General features: G+C 40.6%; 1 long non-coding RNA gene across 1 annotated transcript; it reads right to left on the bottom strand.

The window, feature by feature from the left end:
* Window positions 1-676: 676 nt before the first annotated feature.
* Window positions 677-5,209, bottom strand: LOC135322852 (uncharacterized). Its single transcript, XR_010383745.1, has 3 exons — window positions 4,951-5,209; window positions 2,246-2,470; window positions 677-1,630 (listed from the first exon to the last, which is right to left on the bottom strand). It is a non-coding gene; the product is annotated as an uncharacterized LOC135322852 (long non-coding RNA).
* Between the last annotated feature and the right edge of the window lie 13,708 nt (window positions 5,210-18,917).

Here is an 18,917-nt window from a genome sequence, read left to right as displayed (position 1 = left end):
AAAGATGTAAGTTCTCCTAAGAATAATTCAAAACTTACTAAAAAATCCCATGAAAATTCCAATCTGATTTTTTTTTAACTTGAACAAAATATTTTGGAATTCTTCAGGAATAATAAAGTCATAATACTTCACAAGAAAATTTGGGATGGAAGAAAAGAATCAAAAAAAATCAGACTGCCAGTTATTAAATAAATTTTTACAATATGTAAGATATGGTGCTGGAGTAAGGAAAGGAGATTGACAGAAGGGAACCATGAGCTCAAAAAGAGACTCTAGTGTATGTAAGTATTTTGTACAGGTGGGATTTCAAATCAAAGAGAAAATTATGAATTCGATAATTGTCCTGGGACAGAGAATCACCTGGAAAGAATAAATTCCATTCCTGTCATAATGACCACAAGATAAATTGCAGATAGTGATGTAAATATTAAAAAGTACTAGTAAGAGCAAATACAACTCTTTGCTCTTATTAACTCAACTTCTCCTCACTATAACATGTACTATTATAATCTCCATCTTAGAGATTAAAAAAACCTACAGAAGAGATTTATTCCATTATAAGAGAGTATTTCTAAGAATAAAGTCAAAGATAAAACCTATAAGGAAGACATTTAATATCCTAAGAATAGTTTGAGCCACAACAAAATTCAGAAAACTTCCTGAACAAAATGAAAGGAAAGAAATGACAAGAAAAAGCTCTGTGATACATGTTGATGAATTCACGAAGTTAATTTTCATAACATACAAAAAGCTGTCACAAAGCAAAAAGAAGCTCCCTCACTTAAATGTGGGCAAAGGACAAAAGGAATCATTCATTTTAAAAAAGTCAAATGGCTAATGAGTGAAAAATGCTCAAAACTTCACTGGTCATCAAATGCAAACAAAAACAATGAAAAAGCACTTTTGCTTATCATATTGGCAAATATTTTTAAGATATTCTAGCTAGTGTCCATCTGTGGGAGAACAAATCATGAGCGACTTTTTCAGAGGATGACATATCAATGGATTTGTAAGCTCTGAAAAACGTACATACACACTGATTCAACTCCACTTCTAGGAATCGTTTCCTTTAGGAAAAAAAAATCAGTCCAAAAAGATGTACCCATCAGGGCATTTACACAGCACTGTTTACAAAGGTGGGAAGAAAAACTGAAGTGAAATCATATCCAGCGATAGAGAATTGGTTACATATGTAATTGTGCATTTTTTCATTCCCCAATGGAGAAGGAATTTCTAGTCACTTGAAAGGAGTCTGTGATGAATGTAAATGTCACATCCAGGGACTAAATTTCCAGAAGCCTTAACTAAAGTAATACACATACAAGATCACAGGAATGTCTGTACAAGAAGGATGCAACTCAAACATTCTTTCTGACAGTGGAAAATAGAGAAAACTTAACTGTCCACCATCAAGACAATGATGCGGTAAATCAAGGCGAGCTGCGGGCACTGAGGGAGCCGGCGTTTCGCCGAGGTCCAGGGCCTTGTCCACAGCAATCTCCCACCAAATGTGTCCGTGGACAAGAGACGACACCCGCACATCAGGAGACCCCTCCAATCTATCTGAAAGGGCCGGGTGAGTCTGGAGTGGGAGGACGTCCATGATATACCCCTGAGTGAATAAAGCGAGCTGCAGAAAAACATATAGTATGGTCTCATTTTTAAATAAAGCATATATACACACACCTATACATTGATTTCTCATATGTTTATATATATGTATCTCATAGGCCTAAAGGTCATGAAATATATATACCAAATTTTCAACAGCTTTTACTCTCAGGAAATAATGGGAAGGGATTTAGGGGCCTTCCTGTACCACCACAGTTCTCTTTTCAGTATTTCAGTTAAGTATACTTGGAATTTAAAAGTTTATTTAAGTCCGAAGTAAAATGGACGATGCCTCCATAAGACAGAATGCTACACTGGTCTTTAAAAATCATGCCAGGGGAGATAGAATATTGTAGAAAAACATGTAATAAGCCAAATGGAAAATGGAGGTCTCCGAACAGTAAAAAGGGACAGAGTGCTCACTGGTTTTTATGACAGAGATGATACACACTGACAAAAAAACAGAAAATGAATGTTAAATTGTTAATTATTATCTCTGAGTAGTGGGACCAGGATAGACACTTTTGTCCCTTTTTTCAAACATATTATGTTAAATGAACATTATTTTTCATCTGAAAAAAGCATTTTTAGACGTGTAGTACCACGCAGTGGGGAAAAATACATGAATACTTACAGAAACAAGTAACTAGGAGACACCGCAGCAGCGCCACACAATGTAAAACGGGCAATCCTGATTAACACCCCTCAGTTACATAAGGATCCACAAAGTGAGAGCACCTGCTGTAACAGGGCGTGGCCCCCTTCTATTTGTCAGTTGTGTCTTCAGGGCTGAGGCAGTTCTGAGCACGGCCAGTGTCAGTTCCGGTGTCTGGATGGATGCTACTGGAGGTGAGGGCACCTGCAAGCAGAAAGGAAGAACAGAAAACATCCTCTGACTTTTCTGTCTTGTTTCTTTGTTACTTTAAAAGAGAGGCATAAATAAGATAAACTGTGTATCTCCCCTACTGAAATTTCAGTAATGAAACCGTTTTTAAAGGCTTCAGAGCTTATATTCTGTCTATAACTGTCTTTTCAACAAAGCATCATATTTATTAAATGTTAATTGACTCAGTTAATTCACTCCCTGTTGAAACATTCAAGTAAAGAACATGAAAGGCCTTACGTAAAGAACCACACCTGCAGTGACTAGCTCGGCTGTCTTGACGGCAGTGCAGTCAGCCCCCACCATCCCGTGGCCCTGAGCTCCTGATGCTGGTAAGAGAGCACGCTGCCGCCTCAGATGGAGAGATACTGTGAAAGCATTTTTTGAACTCTACAGTACTGACAAAACATAACTGACAAATCCCAGGCTCCTTTGAAGCTGTCATTTTTGGTTTCTGGCCAACCACAGTCAATGAGCAGAACCACCCCATTCCTGAGTTATGGGACTCACGTGGGAAGAAATTTTGTAGAAATTTCCAGGCACAGAATGTAACCAACTATATGTAGAACTCTGAGAAAAGAAAAGATGAAATACTCTGATGTTGAAGACACTCAAAGTATTCTCCTAAGCCTTAGTAGCTGGAAAGGCTGCGCTTCTACTCAGCCACTTATTTATTTCACAGCCAGTGAGCATCTCCCACAAACCCTGTTTCCCTGTGTCTGCTGGGAGCCCCAGGCACACTCTTGCTGTCGATCTTATAAGTCACAGGGCAGACGCGTGTCTCTCATGCCTGCCACCCTCACACAGGCTCGCCTCCTAGCCTCACTGTCTGAACTTGGCCCCATTTTCTCACCTGTTTATTTGGCATCTGTTCTTCTGTAAGCTGCCTGAAATGCTTTTTGGAACAAGTCAGAAGAATGAGTGGGTATAGAAATGGACAGTTGGACAGGTGAGAGGTGGGCAGACAGACAGAGAGACTCCAAGAAAAGGGGAACAAAGAAAATTTCCTGTGCAGAACCCTCTTCTAGTCAGGGAAGAAAACCGCCACTGAGACGTGTGAAGAGGCAGGTGGCTTAGGGCTGTTTCCTGGATTCCATGAAATGTCCCACCAAGAGAGAGGGTAGAACTATAAATAATAAAAGAAAAAAGCATGCATGCTTGAAAAATATACCTACAATATGTACTTTCTAAAGAATAGATTCAAATTAGCAGGGCCCAATTACACAATCTTTGGGTATTTACAGAAATGAGAATCCCATCTCCAAACAATAAGGCATCCCTTCGGAGCACTGAGAGTCTACACGGGACTGTTAAAAGCCTTCACCACAAAAGCTATGCTCTCCTGCACTTACGAGGAACGAGCAGCTGTGCTCGGGCTGCCCAGGCGCATCATTTGCACCCTACAGCACCTCTAAGGGGGAGGGACGCCTAGAGAGCCCCATCACTGCAGGACAGAAAACATGCCCGGGAGAGGCTAAGCCGACCTACCAGTTCTCCATCTCACAGGACTGGTCACTCCAGAGCAGGACTCGAACTCGAACCCACGTTTGTAATCACGGTACTACCGTGCTTTGTGTGCTTTTTGTGTGTATAATACATTTGTTTCTGGCATGAAAGTATATTTAATAAATAATCGGTTTTCCTGTCTATCTCATTTGCTCACAATCAATCTTTATAGTGTTGAATTGTACTCTTTTTCCGTGGAGAAAGGAACGGAACGAGCGGGTGTTAGAATGAGGTGGGGCTCCATTCTTTATCTGTTACCTCATCTCATCCAAGTCCCCAACCAGGGAGAAGGAGCAAATGTTTTCTTCATCTTTTAAAGAGAGGGCTCCACTGATGGTGACTTAACTCCAAAACCAAGTCTGGGGAAAGGGCATATTCAGCTACCAGAGCATTATCACGTGTAGGAAGGCAAAAACAGCTCACGGGAGGGCTCAGGGGGTCACCCTGATTTAATTTCAATCGATAAAACAATAATGCACTCTAAAAATACTAGCATGCAATGGATTGGCTCTTTCTTGACATCTAGCAAGTTTCCACAGCCCACATGTAAAATTATCGTGAACCAGTGAAAGGAAGTGTCTACAGACAAGAAAAATCAATGCCACAGGTAAACTGAAACCCAGGCTGGAGGAAAGGAAGAGAAAGGGCATAGTAAAGAAGTGGGGAAAAGCTGGGGAAAAAAATCATCACACGGACTCTCAAGCATCATCCAACAAGCATATAATCATTCGAGAGAGAGAGTTACTGAGCTCCTATTCTGTGCAAGATTGTAGAGCGGGTGAACAAAGAGCGCAGCGACCATGGTGGCAGCAAGTGTCGGGGCTCAAATACACTTCTGATCCCGGTACCTGGCACACTTGTCTTCAGTATAAAGGAAAAAAAAAAAAAAGTAAAATAACTCTGTAAACTCAAAGCACTGTTAAAAAAAAAATTAAACAAAACCTAAATACCTGGACAGACAAACCACGCACATTGCTGGATCAGAAGACAGTGCTCTTGGAATGGCAGTGCTCCCCAGAACGATCCGTATATTCAACGTGGTCTCGATCACAATCCCTGCGGGCTCCTCTGCAGAAACTGACTAGCTGCTGCTACAATTCATATGGGAATTCGAGGGTCTCAGTAACCAAAACGTACTTGAAAAAGAAGAACAATGTGAGAGGACTTGTAATTCTGAATTTCAAACCTTACAACTGTATGTCTAGGTGAGATTAGAGGCCATTGTGAAGTTATTATTGTGTTTATCCGTATTTTCTAAATTCTCTACAATGAATATAACTGTTACAATAAGAAAAATAAAAAGTAAGGTATCTTTAAAACATGCACACCGATTCATTCATTGGGAAAAAAATATTTTAACTATAAAGAGGTAACCAAATATCTAGTGAAAAAGGACTACTTAAAAACAAGTGTGCATTTACATTTTTAAGAAATTGAAAACTGAAAAGCACAAACACATCAAGTTTCTAGGGAGACCGATGCAACATATTAATAGTTATTTTCAAAAATTCTAATTGAACAATGAAAACTCAAGAAAGGGAAAATTGCGATTGACAGCCAACTGCAAACACATGGAGAGCAAAGGCCTAGAAATCACAGTTCCTTTAACTCTGATACTAACTCAATAGAAGAGGAAATTCCTCCCTGTGGGGACAGTGGAATCCCATGCGTAAGACAGGATACACAGTACAAACTGCACTAGAATCTGGGGTGATTTTCTTAGAAGAATTCTAAAGTTACAACATTGCTGAAAAACTATAAAAACACTGAAAGACAGATTAAAACACACAGTCATATATATTATATAGAAACATATGAAGTCTGCTCCCATGTTGCATAGAAATACAAACATATTTGTTCATTTATGGGCACTGAATATTTTATCCCAGGTAGAATATTTCAACTAAAACAAATAATCAATAATACACACCTCTTGTCAAATCTACTTGATAAGGTACTCTGCTATGTAACCATAATGTGTCTAAGATAGATCTAAAATTAGTGAAAAAGATCTTTGTATGGTTTCTTGAACTCTTCTCAAAATTCCAAGCTTAATTTTAAAATAGATCTGAGCAGTATTTCTATATTAACTTTTCCCTCGTGAAATGAACAGCAGTCTGTTGTCAAAATTCTGTCCTTACAATGATTCACGAGCACTGTATCCTAACAAAACTGCTGGACAGCAAGGCACTATCCAGACACTGTGACCAAACAAATGAAACATAAGGAAGACAGTGACCCTATTCTGGAGGGCTTACCGTCTGTGTCAACTCTGGGGTTTTTATTTGATTGGTTTCATTGAGTAGCAAAATAAAATCAATCAAGTACTTTCTTCTTTAAGCATTCTGTAAGTCATGACTCTGTTGTTAGTGTCATGAGAAGGAAAGACTAAAGCAAGACTTCATTAGGTCAATTAGCAACAGCCATCACTGGGGAGTGAGTAATAAAGAAGTTAACTGATAGCAATGCTTCTGCCTACATGAGACCTAAAATAAACCTACACTGATCTCTTTAAGGAAAATGAGGAGATGCCCAAATGAGAAAAACAAAAACTAACAAGAAATCAAAAAAGTAAAGACTTTTTCATTAACGATTCCAGGAAGGAGTGGAGCATGGTGGTGAAGAGCACAGATGCTGGGGACAAACATGAGGGTCTGAACTCCCACAGCACTGGGTAGCTTTGACACTGATAAGTCAGTGAAATTTTCTGCATCCCAGTCTCCTATCCATAGGCTGGGGACAACAACAGCACCCGTCTCCTAGAACGGTCCTAATAATTAAGTTATTTTATATATAAATGTTTAAATAAAATACCTCAGATATTATATATTACCCCAAAAGCACAAGGAAAAAGAAAACAGAGATAAATTGGAGTTCATCAAATTTTAAAACTTTGCTTCAAAGGACACCATCCAGAAAGTGAAAAAACAACACACAGCAGAAAATTTTTTCATATCATTTATCTGATAAGGAATTTGTATCTACCAAAAAAAAAAAAAACAACAAAAAAAAACAAAAAGAACCTCCTACAACTCAACAATAAAAAGGCAACTCAATTAAAAAATGAATAGAGGATCTGGAAAACATTTATCAAGGAAAATATACAAATGACCAATAAGCACAACGAAACGATGTTCAATATCATTAGCTGTAAGGGAAATCAAGTCAAAACCACTAGGAGAAACCGCTTCACACTCACTACAATAGGTTATAATCAAAAAAAGAGTAACAAGCACTAATGAGGACACAGAAGATGCAGAGGTTGCAGCCGTTGCTAGTGAGGATGTAACACAGCCTGGCCACTTTGGAAAGACGCCTGGCAGGTCCTTAGAGAGTTGAACATTTGGTTTCTGAATAACCAGGCAATTTTGCTTCCTGGGCACACACGTAAGAGTACTGAAAACAAATGTTCACATAAACACTCCTACAGGAATATTCACGGTGCCATTACTCATCACAGCCAAAAAGCAGAAACAACACAAATGTCTATCACGTGATGAATGGGTAAACAGAGGGGCCCAGCCATACAGAGGAATATTATTCAGCAATAGCAAAGCATAGAGTACTGACCCAGGCCACAACGTGGACAAATATTGAAAACGTTACTCAGTGTGAAAGAAGTCAGTCACAATAGATGCTTCCACTTACATGAAGTAACTCGATTTACATGAAATTTCCAGCAGAGGCAAACCCACAGAGACAGAAAAGTGGCTCCCTGGGGCTGTGGGAGGATGGGGAAGATGGGGATGTCTGCTTATGCGTAAGGAGCTTCCTGTTGGGGGGATGAAAATATTCTAAGATTGAATGGGATGCACAATTCTGGGCATAGAGTAAAAACCACTGTACATTTTAATGGGTGGATTGTTATTAAAACTGTTAAGAACGAGAGCACCTCGGGCCAGTACCTTCCCATAGTAAATGCAAATTGCTTAATTTTATTACAGGAAGAAGAAACTGCCCTCAGCATGAAAGCAGGAGTTCAGCAAATGTGAGTTAACTGAAATTGGACAAGAGCATTTCACTTGAAACATTTGCTGAGTGTACACAAAATATTAAGACATGACAAGGAAAATCAGTTTGACATCAAGAAGAAGCATTCTGCTTCAAATGCAGATCAAGGATTCGGCAAGCCCAGCTGCTAGAAATGACCAGAGAAGAAACCTGGTTCTTTAAACAAGCACCAGAGCCAACAAGGAAATAGTGGTGAGGAAAGCAGGCGGCCGAAAATCTGGAACAGTTTGTTACAAATAATTTCTCCACTGAAAATTCAAAAATAAAATGAAAGTGATTTAATACTGTGTTGACCTCACGTGAATGGGCTTCCTCCGGTTCTCGACAGTTTTGTAACCCCGAATGAGAGACTCAGGAGAATCAGAATGGCTCCTGGGAGTCCCCAAATGACTGCCCACCAGCACGCTGACCACCATCACATCTGCCAGGGTGGAATTGCAGAGAAGAGACCAACTCCTGAAAGGCACAGGAAATATTGACAAGGGAAAAAAAGGCTGATGTCAGTCTTGGGACAGAGGCCCTGAGAGCAGAGGCCAGAAGGCTGCAGGTGATCTGGAGTGGCCCTGGGGCAGGAAGGGACCACGGGGGAGCAGATCTCAATTCTCTTCTGTCTCTCCCTCGGGTAGGAGAGATAAAGTCTGCATCCTTCTCACCTGGAACTGTGGGTTCTGGCTGGCAGAAGTCTAACCGACATGGAATGAATGACTCAAGACTGTGGAAAAAGGAAAGAAAGCGAGAGGGAGTAGGGAGCCAACTCCAAGAGCCTCTCAAATGCTCCCATATTTATTGTGTATAATCAAAGAAAATAGTCTTTAACAGTTGTGTGATAGTAAACAGGAACTTGGGGAAAGACAGGATGAGACAGAGATTGTAGAATCCACAATGAGTAAAAAGGCTTAGTTTACCTTTAGGGGAGTCATGGGGAGAGGGGAACAAGATAAATTCTTTAGATATTCATTACAAAGCAGACCACCTGTCCAGCCAGGTCCGTGTTTTGGGGATAATAGACTATCTAACAGCACGCACGCCTAGCATTTATAGATGAGGGCCTGGGTCATTGCTGTGCAATGAACAGAGTGCTATCTAAAACCTCAAATATGCAAGCAAGGCATTGTCTCTGCTTTTTAAGGCAAGGAGACAGGAGTGAGGATGCACAGGTGCTTGCTTGAAAGCAGTTACTAAGCACACTTTTTCTTCTTAAGGTTGACATGCGTCTGGTGTCTGTTAAATTTGTTAACCCAATCATGGGCTATCACATGGAACCATTATGGAGGACACCCTAGGATGACAAATCCTGGCTCTGGGTCTTTTCCTGCCAGCTTCGGCCATTCCAGCAGGGTCTAGACACATCCCTGAATAACGATCCCACAGAACCACCCAGACTCTTAACTCCTGGTGCTTGGAACTTAATTTTAGCTCTACACAACTTAACATAGAAAAGTTTCAGAAATAATAGATATTATATTCTTTTTATATCTCATCATAGAACTGATTTTTCTGATTGCTCTAAGCTGCTTCTACTTGGTAAAGCACCTAATTCTGCAGGTGAATTCAGTACTTTCCATTGCACATAACAAGACAGTCTGGGCCCTCTGACTTCTATTGGTCAAATAAATACCGATACACCTAATTGATTTCATTGTTCATCAATTTCAGCCTGGAGGTGAGGGAGTGTCACTCTGTTCCTCAGCCCACCCTCTACTCTATTCTCTTCAGCAACTCAAACCTCCTGAATACAAAACGTAGCATCTGTTTCCCTTGATCTACACTTTCCACAAACGCAACAGGAAACATCAGCCTAGAGAATGAATTCAACACAAATGTTAAAACAAAAATCTACAAACCTGAAGCAACTCCATCTCCGAATCATGATACACAATGACATGAAAGTAAGGGTGTCAGGTACAAAGCACGCGTGAGCCTGACCACCTCATTTCTATTCTTCAAAGGAAGGAAGGTTTTCATTTTTTTTTATTATCATTCTTTGTCATTGTTTCTGATTAAGCCAAAAAATAGTTAATGAAATAATTAAGCACTGCAATAACAGATTTTCGCTGTATCAATTACAGAAGGCATTCAGAGGGGATAGGAAAACCCACCTATGTAAAAAATGCAAAATTTCTTCCCCTGTTAAGAACACGTATACAAAATGCAACAGAGAATTCAAATTCATGTGGAGAGGAGCAAAAGCCACAGAATCAAACAAAGTCGTTACTATGAGTCAATTCAAAATTCACTGGACAAACATGCTCAATGCATTCAAAGAATTTTAAAGGCACACTGCAAACCATTCACTTAATGATCTACAGGCTAGAGGAAGAATTTCCCTCTTTAACAGACAACAGAAATCAATAGGTTGCCCCACCAAACGAGGACCAAACAACAATCAGGTTTTTAACAGTTCTGATAAATCAGCATGTTCTAAACATCAAAATCCAGAAATTTTAAACATTCATTCACACCACAATGAAACAAGCACTTAAAAAAAAAAAACAAAACAGTAACCCGAAGAAACTAAGCACAATTATCATGTACCTGGATCAATGGGAACTTCTTGTAACGCTGGAAGAAAGAACAGGCTATAGCCATTTACTTAAAAAATAAAACTACATTTAAAGGTAAATGCTAAAACACATTTCATCATTCATGTTGCCTTGAAAAATCTGAGGCGCTCGTATCTGATCAGAAAAGCAATTCTGAGTAATAGTATGTTACAATTCAGTGCCAGTTTGCTTTAGTAGAAAAAAGAAAAGCTACTGTTTCTCATCCTGCACAAAGATTAAAGAACCTTCCTGCCTCTATCTCCTCCTATTTTCTAAGCTCATTCTCCCCAACACTTCTGAAAAAAGTATGAGAACCTTTTATTCCCACCAATATGCCAAATGACAAAAGAGTATCAATTTATTTGTATAAATATATGCCTACACCTTGAACTGGAAGAGAAAGGTATCAGAAGGCTATATGGAACTTATTTCTACCTTCCTGAAATCACACACACACACACACACACACACACACACACGTTCACAGAGACACAGACATGTACACACTGAATTACTGGGCAATTCACAAGCTGAGGACTTCCAATTTATAGAAGATAACTTTGTAGTTAGTTTAAAATACAAAACTGTCAGCTTTTGAAAGCCTTCATCATCTGCTAAATCATCCAAATATCAACGAGACCCAATTAGCCTTCTCTGTAGAATATAATTTCCCATGATGGCAAAACAGACCCTAAGTAGTGGATCCAAGACTCGTGTTTATCACTACCTATGATCGTTTTTAAACACGTAAACAGATTCAGAAAGTATGTCCCAACAACATTTATTCTTATTGAAATAGCATATGTATTCAATTGTCTATACAGAAAATTGGTCCCATGATGGTGTTTAAGAGCTATTTTGTGTATTGAAATATTTATTTTTAAGTTCAGACAAGGAGGGTCTGTATTACTCAGTTGTAGAACACCTGCTTAGCATGCACAATGTGCTGGCTTCAGTCCCCAGTACCTTCATAAAAATAAATAAAACTAAGTGCATATTTAAAAATAAGAATAAAGTTATAAAAAGAGTAAATGCAGACTAAAAACCACTGCAATCTAGGAGCCATAATTTTAATAAAAAACAAGAGTTTCTATCAAATATTCACTATATGACTATCACAGGGACAACCACAAATCGCCCCTGACAACCATCACGTGTGATTCTCAGCAACCCTACTAAGTAGACAGCGAAGAGAAACCCAGCATTGCGGATGAAGAAACGGAGCTCGGAGGAGCCGGGGACGCTGACCGTCCTGCTCCCTGTGACACCACGTCAGCCCAGGATGAGCGCTGACAGAGCTGCACTGAGGGGACACCCAGCTGTACGGAACCTTGGTGCAGTGGGGAGTCCCAGAAAACACTCGAAACTGTTCAGTGAAGAACCAGCTCAAATATATTACATTGTGCCACATCCTTTAAACAGGGAACATGACTGAGACCTTTTTGATGCCTCCGTGTCCTTTCTGCCATTATCAATTATTTGCCCTCTCAGCATGCCCAGTCATGAATTGGACCCCATATGAAGTGCACTCAGATGGCAGAGCTTTTAAAGCTGTTTTATGAAGTTTGTAAGACTCTGTCTATGCCTCACACAGGCGGTCATCCATCACTTCTCACCGGTGTGGATGTACCACATGAAATCACACCTTTCTGCTTTTTAAAATGCCTCCATGTAATCCAGACTTTTCAACAGCAAAGAAGCAGCTCAACCAGAAACAGTGGATAGCTTTTCACCAAATGGACTCGAACAGCCCATCGGACTACCTGGAAGCCCTTTTTTTCTATTAAACCCACTTCCAAGGACTTCATCATTTTCTGATTGGTGGACTTGGCCTCTGACTGGCCTAATCTGAGAGCTCCCAGCCTCACATCCAGGGGTGGGAGAGGACCCTGCTGTTCGGGGAAATCAGTGTGGAAGGCGGAAACCTTCCACCCAGGTCCGCATGGGTAGAAGTGCCACAACATGCTCAGAAAATATACCGTCAGCAACACTGGGCTCCCATGGACTGATGTCACATTAACCAAACTCATGAGAGACTGATGCAAAGAAACCAGAAATTGAATTTATTAATGTAACAGGAGATGTGAAACTACGAACCAGACTGAAATATCAGAGTTCAACTATGAGTACAGATTCTCCTCAACGGCCCAATCACGGGCAGGCAGTCACATGGCAACCATGGACAGAAGCAGAGCAGGAAGGTTTTCTAGATTAACTCAATGGACTAAATTTCTGTTATACGAACAGATCTGCTGCCCAGAAGACATTTAACGCCAATCACGGTGCACTGTCCTTTGACAGTGGCTGAGACATGACTGTGAGCACCTGTGTAACTCTCCTTTCCCTGTCCTTTCTGGGCTAAGTGATGCACAGAGGTACAGAGATCCAGGGATGCAGATACCTCTAAACACCCAAAGCCCATCCCTGGGAGCCTGGAAACCAGACAGCCAGGGTTTAAATACCAGCTCTGCCACTTACTAGCTCTGTGACCTTGGCCAACTTACTTACTCTCTTCGTGCCTCAATTTCCACATTGCAAACCTGGGATAACAATCAAATCTCCCTTACTCACTTGTTGTGAAGTTTGAAGGATTCATTTCTGTAAAACGCTCAGAAAAGAATATAGCACATTTTTGGTGCTCAACAAATGTGAATTTAATAAGAAAGTGATTTACAAGTCTCCCTACTAATCATCTTCTGTGTTTCATGGCTAGTCAGAGTCCCAAAGGAAATCCTTATTTCCCCTCTTATAAACTCTTGGGGAGCACCCTTCTCTTGCATCCCACCACCTGTTTAAACTGAGAGAAGGGATGCCTCCTCCACACTCCTCTGGTCCATGGAGAGTGCTTCCCCCTTCACACTCCTGACCCCTGGCCAACGGCTAGCACTCTTCACAATAACAGATTGAGGTGTGAGTCCGGAGAGACAAGCAGGGCATATGAAACCTTTCCTTTCCCTCCAGTGTTGGCCACCCTTGGGAAGCACCCGGGATGCTCAGCTCCATGGTAGGATGGGGCAGATCATCTTAAGGGAAGGCTCGCTTTGGCCCAGAGTTACCTGGGACTGCGTGAGTCTCTAATTCTGGGACACAGTATCATGACACGCATTTTCCCACAGCCCTGAATTTCATGGAGAACGTGGCTTCATCAGTAATAAAGGAGACATTTATCGCCTGTCTGTTCTTCTGTGTCATCTCTCAGTTGGCTGCTGGAGAAAACATGTGTATAAGTATTGGGTCCACTTAAGCCCCAATATATATGAAGTACCAAAAAATTCTGTGGCTTAACATTGGTTCAGGGCGACTGTGTAACGGTCCTGACTTTGCTGATGCTAAATTATGGGTATAGGAACTATGGAACCTCCTCAAATATCTTTCATCGTAAAACCAGCTTTTCTTATTTTCCTGTTTCTTAGTAATTGCCAAAGACTCTAAAATGATGGCTTCATACAAAACAGGAGCTAAACTTTATGAGCCCTTTGACATTCCCACTGTGCTAAACAATTTACATAATTTCTAATTCTCACAATTCTGCAAAGCATATATGAGCATCCCCATCTCACAGACGAGGGAGAAACTCAGAACAAACTGACTCAGGCTCACGTGGATCAGTGGCAGCGCGTGCACGCAAACCCAAGTCAAATCACTACACCCCTTCTTCTATGTACAAAATCACCTCCCACCAAATGACACACAGCGGCTGGGTCAATACTCAGGGAACTCAGTACACTTTTCAGCTTTAAGGTGCTCAAGAGGCCGCTTCTAGCTGCTTTATAAAATCCCGGCTCACTGGTTGCTAACACTGGAATAAAAGACCGATTTTGCCATTGTTTGCACAGCAAGTCTGAAATGTTCACAGCGAGATGACAGAATAAAACAAAGATATAAGCAGAATAATTTTTCCAGGTAGACAGACATAATGGACATTGTGCTATTCTGAAGCACTAAGCAAAGGAATCAAAGCAAAAAAATATTTGTTAAGCCTTCCTTTACAAACAGGAATATTAAGACTGTATGAAGGTGCAACAGCGCCTCCTATGGCTAAAAAGACCTTCCAGGTTGCCGGGAAAGATGCAACACAAAAATTGCCTGTTGAATCAGAAACAAGAATCAGATAACTAAAAGCTTATGTAGCACATACTGCAGTTTGCTTCGGGGAAGGAAGGGGTATTCAGTATTTAATCTGACATTGCTAATACTCTTGAATATAAACAAAAGACACAGGCTCATGGAAACTCATCTTAGAAGAGGAAAGAATCCAGTCCAGCCACTTCATTTTACAGGAGGGGAGACTGAGATCTGGGATCTGTCCTTCCGGCAAGCAGCAGCAAAGCTCTCTCTCCTAGGCCCCATGTCATGCACTGTAGCAAAAACCAACAGATCTGTACTAGACCTCTATTCATAAAAGTCACGTCTGTATTTTTCCAACAGTAGGTAATCTAAGTATCTTGCAAAATACTTCTCAAAGAGCCAGGAAATCATACAAGTGTATTGAAATACAAAAACATTTATTTGCACATTAAAACAGCATGAGCTTTATTCTATTAAAAAAAGTGACATGTCAAATCAATGTTTTGATATTTTAAAACCTATTAAGCATGCAGAAAAATAAATCAAAATTTCTTTAATCACAAAAGAAAGAAGCTTATTCCCTTAAAATGATCAATGTGGATTTTTCTAAACTTAATAGTTCTGGTCAGATTTCTACGAATTTAAATGTCTGAGTGGATGGTTACACAGCAACATGAATTCTGAGTTGTAACAACACACATTCTGTGTAAATAATCTTCAAGGCCGTCTGCTTAAGGTGATTTAACTAGTCCCTGTCTCACTAGAATGATACAGATTTCATTAAACCTTCATACTGCACACACACACAAAACCCTGAATCCTTGTTACTTTAAGCCATATTCATATATTCATATATATGCATATTGAATATGCATCAGAAACAAGCCACCCTCTTTAGTATTCAGAGTTGATCCTTCTAAACTATCTGTCCTTGTGACAGCATATTTTTACTAAGCAGCTCTTGGGTGCTTTGTATACAAGGCGTCTACATCTCACCGTCAAACAAGGTAAACGGCATCACTCAAATTTCACAAATGAGGAAATGTACTTAAGCCATGAAAACAACTTACATATTCATCATCAGGAAAGAAAAGAGTAAAGATTTTACTTACAATATTCACTGACACAACTTTCCTCCATACTAAGACTACATAGAACCAATTCAGTCTTTGTAAATTTTTCTGTCAATAAGCACCACTAGAGAAAAACAAGCAACATCATTAGCAATGGTTGGACTTTCAAAGCCCACTCCTATTTTGCAGTATAATAATTTTTAATGTTTTGATTTTAGTGTTTACAGAGCACTAAAATAAAAAAATATATAAACTTTTTAAGTCATTGTCTGAGAATGCAACATTTGTGAAAATGTACAATTTCAATTTATGCCACTCTGTCTCACATTCTCACTGGTGTGTCTCCTTTGAAGGCTTCATCATACTGAGACCGCTAAAATCGTTCATTTATGGACTCACAGGAGTTCGGGAAACCACTCTACACGGGGCTGATCAGAGGAGCCATTGAGAAAGCATCCTGTGCAGCCTGGGTTCCAGCCCTGAGTCTGCCAGCGCCAGCTGTGTGAGATTTTGGACAAGCTGCCCCATCTCTCAATCCCTCAGCTGCAAAAAAGGAGACACTGATACCTACCCTTAAACACCTGCTATGAGGTAAAACATGAGGAAAGCATTTTAGCCTTAGGGAGGTGTCCACTCAGAGCAAGCTTGGTCATTATGATGATGAGGATTACTTTTAATAAGTTAAGGCAGACAAAAAATTAGAAATCACCATTAAGGAGAAACATTTTATGTCAATGAGCATTTCCTTTTGAATGGATTGCAGAATGTTTTATAGAATTTTTTCATAAACCAAATTTTGTCCACTAATTATAGATTTACAGGTTCATGGACATGTCTCCAGAAAAAGAATTAGAGGCCTCTAACCACTGAATACTAAGAAAGAAAAGTTTAAAAAAAATCACAGGGGAGATTATACCTCACTTTAGAGAGTATGTGCTCAGCATGCATGAGACCCTCAGTTCAGACACCAGTAACTCCATTTAAAGACTTTTTTTTTCAAGAAATGGAGAATTAAATAAAAAAGATGGAGGAATACAGAAGTTTTTTAGAGACTCAACTCAGATTAAAGATGGGGGAAAAATATCCATTTCTCATAGGAAATCTTGAGAACTATGTAAACCGGATCTGAGTTGTCTAATCTTTTAACATTATTCATGAATTCCTATTACCAAGTCTTAAAACTGCCTGATAACCCACAGTGGTGATACTGATCATAACAGCTGCCAACACGGATCGAGCTCCGGCTAGGACTGCTCTGTTCGGCCATCTCGGCCCCTGAGGCCTCACCAGGCTGAGAGCACTAAATTTTGTCATTCATGAGCATCTCGTGTAAGTCCTCCCTTTGTGCTCCTCACTCTCCCCTCACCAGCCCCTCTGAGGGAAGCACTGTTATCATCTTCCCCACCCGCAGATAAGGCCACTGAGGCACAGAAACTAAACCTGCTCCAGGTCACATCGGCATTAAAGGACGTCTATATTTCTGCTGTTTTACTATTGACAAAGGAATCTGAGATATCAATTCAAGGGAGACTGTTAAATAATCAAGTCTGTCAGGTCTTCACCTCAAAGAGCAGATAGTATAGATTCCTGATGTAGGATGAGGCTGCCGCCACAAACTGACTCAGCTTGAAATTAATATCCAAGATGAAGCAGCGGATACAGGTAAATATTCACGATTGTTAACTCCGCTCACGGGTCTGGGCCCTTCACTGCCTGAACGGGGGTGAAATCCCCACCCCTGTCAGGGATGGAAGCGCGGCTCTTCCCAGTGTCACCCAGGCTTCACAGGCTGTTTTCCCCCACAGGCTGTCCTCAACGATTAAAAATCTCTCAAGATTTTTACACCATGCAAAACTGAAAGACATTTCTGCAGATGGAGCACTTTCTCAGGCTTAAAAATTTTTTGCTTACACTCAGCAAGGGGGAAAATAACACATGACTCTGCAAAGTCTCTGAGCCTCACCACTCACAGGAGTAGAATGGCCTCAGCACAAGATGACTCTTCACGGATGAGAACAAAGTAAATCCGCCCCCAAACACAGGCACTCCCAAAGACAACGCTCAGCAGTCTTCTGCACACTCACGGTTGTGCAGCCCTCAACACCATCTATTTCCAGAACACTTCATCACCCCAGAAGAACACCCCTGTCACTAGCAGTCACTCCCCAACCCCCTCCACCCAGCCCCTTGCAACCATCACCTGCTCTCTGCCTCTGCATGTGCCTATTCTGAGCATTTCAGATCACTGAAGTCAACAATATGTGGCCGTTTGTGTCTGCTTCCTTTCACTTAACGTGCTGTTATCAAGGCTCGTCCATGTTGAAGTGGTATCAGCATCTCTATTTTTTTTTCTTTTGAAAGTGTTAAAGTTTTTAAAGGTGGTAAGTACTATCAAAAAGAGTAGAGAGTAGCATAAGTGGTTGGGTTTCAAAGGGAAAAGGGCGGGTTGAGCAGTCAGGGTGGACTTCCCAGAGCAGGTGGCCTTTTTCATATTCCTCTTTATTTATTTTTTCTTTTTTATTCACTCTTACATCTGAATAATGTTCCACTACATGGAGATACTAAATTCAGTTCATCCATTCAGCAGCTATGTACGGACGAGGTCCAGAAGAATGAGTGTAAGAGGTGACTAGGCAGTGATGGCATTTAAGCAAAGGGCAAGATGTGCTTTCAAAAAAAAAAAAAGCAAACAAACAGAGGCACAAGGAAATTCAGCGCGTTTCTGAGAAAGTGCATGCTTGCTTCAGCATGACTGCTGTGCAGGGCTGGAGGGGTGGGGAGTGACAGGAGTCACATGAGGGAGTCACCTGAGAATATTCCCCATGCAAGCAGCTCAGTCATTTCTCCTCCTTCATCCTGTATTTTAGAGCCATTTTTGATAGGTTTTCTATTTCAAGTAACAGTACTTTGTTACACATCTGATAATCTGCATCAGATTACCTTACCTCCAAGCCACAGAAAGTCATTCACTGACTGGAGCATCTCCAAGACATAACGGTGATGGACCAGGGAGTCCTGCAGCATCCCGGCCTGCAGGCACAAACCCCCACATGTTCCATGGTGATGTCCGGAAAGTAAAATGCATGGAAATATCTCACTGCTTGTGCACGATATCTGCCCCCAAATTGCCCCAAAATCATGCTGGCAAAGCACTACTGAGCCCTCTCACTACAAAAAAAAAAAAAAAAATACAGAGAGAGAGAACAGAAAAGAAAAGAATAA

Source organism: Camelus dromedarius, chromosome 14 (assembly GCF_036321535.1).
Source record: "Camelus dromedarius isolate mCamDro1 chromosome 14, mCamDro1.pat, whole genome shotgun sequence".
In the NCBI taxonomy this organism is placed as follows: Eukaryota; Metazoa; Chordata; class Mammalia; order Artiodactyla; family Camelidae; genus Camelus; species Camelus dromedarius.
The sequence above is the reverse complement of the archived record's forward strand: the minus strand, read 5'-3'. Positions and strand labels throughout refer to the sequence as shown.